Source organism: Tiliqua scincoides, chromosome 1, assembly GCF_035046505.1.
Source record: "Tiliqua scincoides isolate rTilSci1 chromosome 1, rTilSci1.hap2, whole genome shotgun sequence".
Lineage (NCBI taxonomy): Eukaryota > Metazoa > Chordata > Lepidosauria > Squamata > Scincidae > Tiliqua > Tiliqua scincoides.
Genome location: NC_089821.1, coordinates 303,958,854 through 303,962,202, shown reverse-complemented (window position 1 = coordinate 303,962,202; position 3,349 = coordinate 303,958,854). Strand labels below are relative to the sequence as shown.

At 45.0% G+C, this 3,349-nt stretch overlaps 1 pseudogene; it reads right to left on the bottom strand.

Moving 5' to 3' along the window:
• Window positions 1-2,396: 2,396 nt before the first annotated feature.
• On the bottom strand, window positions 2,397-2,514 carry LOC136637885 (5S ribosomal RNA; annotated as a pseudogene).
• Window positions 2,515-3,349: the final 835 nt, after the last annotated feature.

Below are 3,349 nucleotides of genomic sequence, written 5' to 3'. Positions count from 1 at the left end.
TCGTCTCTTTCATTAGAGCTTTTCTCTGGACCTTTATATCTGGGGAACAGATTGCATATGAAACTATTAAGAAGGACTCTCTTTTTAATAACAATAATAAGCTTTTATAGAGCACTTCTGCATGATCAAGATCTCCTCTGGGTAAAGAAACAATCATTCCCTTACCCGGAGGTAAGTCTCCACAGTGCAGAGGGGTCTACTCTGACCTGTACTAGCTAAATAGCTGGCACAAGTTCTTGTGGACCTGTACTATGGGATTGGATCTGGAAGGGAATTAGGCAATCACTGCTGCCCTTGAACCTTTCCCTTTCTCAGGTTTGCTCCGCCAATTCCCCCACCCCGTCGCTGCCCCATTCCACTTTCTCCTACCTCCCCCCCCCACACCTTTTGCTGACTTACCTGCTCCAGTGGGAGAGCTAATGACATGGGTGGGAAGTCTCTGACTAGCCCTGACTGCTTTACAGAACAGGATTGGGCCCTCTGCTTTCTCTGTGCTGTTTTGCTGTAGTTGTCTAATTGATTGCTCTTTGTAGTCTTGATATGAACCGCTTTAAAAGGTGAGGTAAAAATACTTTCAATGAATAAAGCAGCAGTGTGCTTGTGGGAACGAGGCTGCTGGACTTGATGGGGATTTGCTCTGATCCAGCAGGCTGTTGAGTTCTTATAGTCTTATATGAACTGAAAAGCTCTTGCAACTGATAATGTTCCATGTATACGTCATAGTCCTCGGAATACTGGTTGCTGGAGAGGATGACACAAAAGAGCTCTTGTCTTCATGCCTTGCCCGTGCGCTCCCCAGAAGCAACTGACCACTTGGGAAACAAGATGCTGAACTAGTTTAGCATTTGGTCTAATTCAAGAGGATTCTTCTTCAGTTTTTAGATTTTTTTTTTAAGATGATAATTGGGGATTTACTGATTTGCAGCTGGAGACGCCTGCATTGGCTCGGTCATGTCGTGAGAATGGATGATGGCCGGATCCCAAAGGATCTCCTCTATGGAGAACTTGTGCAAGGAAAGCGCCCTACAGGTAGACCACAGCTGTGATATAAGGACATCTGCAAGAGGGAGCTGAAGGCCTTAGGAGTGGACCTCAACAAGTGGGAAACCCTGGCCTCTGAGTGGCCCGCTTGGAGGCAGGCTGTGCAGCATGGCCTCTCCCAGTTTGAAGAGACACTTGGCCAACAGTCTGAGGCAAAGAGGCAAAGAAGGAAGGCCCATAGCCAGGGAGACAGACCAGGGACAGACTGCACTTGCTCCCAGTGTGGAAGGGATTGTCACTCCCAAATTGGCCTTTTCAGCCACACTAGACGCTGTTCCAGAACCACCTTTCAGAGCGCGATACCATAGTCTTTCGAGACTGAAGGTTGCCGACAACAGTATTCTGTACCAGAACCATCAGATCTCAAAAGATAACAATGAGGGTGGTTAACTCTTGACCCCTGATTAAAATTTCCCCTCTCTGATTAAAAGTAGCCCCTAGTGATGAAGCAAGTGCAGACACAATTCAGCAGGAAGGTCTACAGCACAACCCCTCTCCAGATACTTCAATAGCAGGTTCATGGCCTGAACGTCACCCTTCACTTTCAAGGACATCCAGAATCTCTGGCCAAAAGAGGTCAGTTTTGCTTGCAACATATCACCTTGCTGTGGGTTCTGCAATAACCCTGTTTTCAGGGTTTTGGGGTCATGGACCTAAATGATACATCTGGTTCACTCAACACCCCATTTAGAATTTTGAAATATCTTTATTGCAATAGAAAAATACACAAAGAATGAAAATTATGAGCGGTATCAGTCCCAAAGAGCCTCCCCCAATCACCCTCCATCTATAGAATGAAGAGGGGTGAGAATTATACATGAATGAATGAATAATAGATAATCCTATCAAAATTTATTAAGATGTTATTTTTCCCCCCTTATTCTTTTGGAAAAAAAAGCATTTGGAAGTTATTATTAAATATGTGGCAAACTCATGTGAGTGTTTCATCAATATTAATGATTAATTAAACCTTAATGCATAACCAAACTTAGTTTTTATTTGCTTCAGGAAAATAGTTTTCATTGGGTGCTATGAATGGATGTCGCTGGGGTGCTGGTTGGAAGGTGTCAGGGGTGCTACTTCAGAATGGGGTTGCTATGTTTGTTGGAAGTTTCTTGGCTTAGATTGTTTCTGCATCAGACCTTCCATCCTAGCATTGGTTTCACACTGAATCTTTTTTTTTTTTTTTTTTTAAGATTCCAGTACTGGTTGGCAACCTTCAGTCTCGCAAGACTATGGTATAAGCCTACAGCACCTGGTATTCCCAAGTGGTCTCCCATCCAAGTACTAACCAGGCCTGACCCTGCTTAGCTTCCAAGATCAGACAAGATCGGGCATGGAAAGACTATGGTATAAGCCTACAGCACCTGGTATTCCCAGGCGGTCTCCCATCCAAGTACTAACCAGGCCTGACCCTGCTTAGCTTCCGAGATCAGACGAGATCGGGAATCTGCAGGATTCCAATACTCAGTCTACCCTTTGCAGTCCACACTTCCATTTTCCATTCCATTCCTTTCTTTCTTTTTAAATTCAGGGGAGTGGAGCAGCAGCAGCAGTGAATAGTAACTAAGGAGGGTACTTCTCATGCCCACCCGATTCTTCACCCCCTGACATGTACCCCTCTTAATATGACCACAGATGTGGTCTGATCACATCTGGAGGACATGCATGGTGTCCCCAGGCCTCAGGAAGCCTCCAGAATACCTCAGAACAGTGGTTCTCAGATGTTTAGCACTGGGACCCACTCTTTTAGAATGAAAATCTATCAGGACCCACCGGAAGTGATGTCACGACAGGAAGTGGCATCATCAAGCAGGTAAATTTTTAACAATCCTACTCACACTTACCCAGGAGTAAGTCCCATTTACTACCATGGTTAAAAGCATATGCATAATAGCCTGTTAAAAGTACAGAGCTGTAACATTTCCCTAGATGCAGTCACATACCATGGTAGCTTCAAGTCTAATATATTAAAAATAAAATATTGAAATGAATGGGGACCCACCTGAAATTGGCTCGCGACCCACCTAGTGGGTCCCGACCCACAGTTTGAGAAACTCTGCCTTAAAATGTCACTTGTGTGTGTGTGGTTGTGGTGTGTGTGTTGGGTTGTAGTTTTTGTTTTTTTGTAAAACCCAAACGTGATGTTTTAAGGACTTTAGAAGGCCTCTGAACACCCTCTGGACATGATCGGAACATGGCTCCGGTTGCGTTCAAAGGTGTACAGGTAAGGGAGTGGTGCAGGTCAAGGGGTGGCCGTGGATGATGTGTCCTGGGACACCAGTCCTTCCAGCTACACCACTGGTGA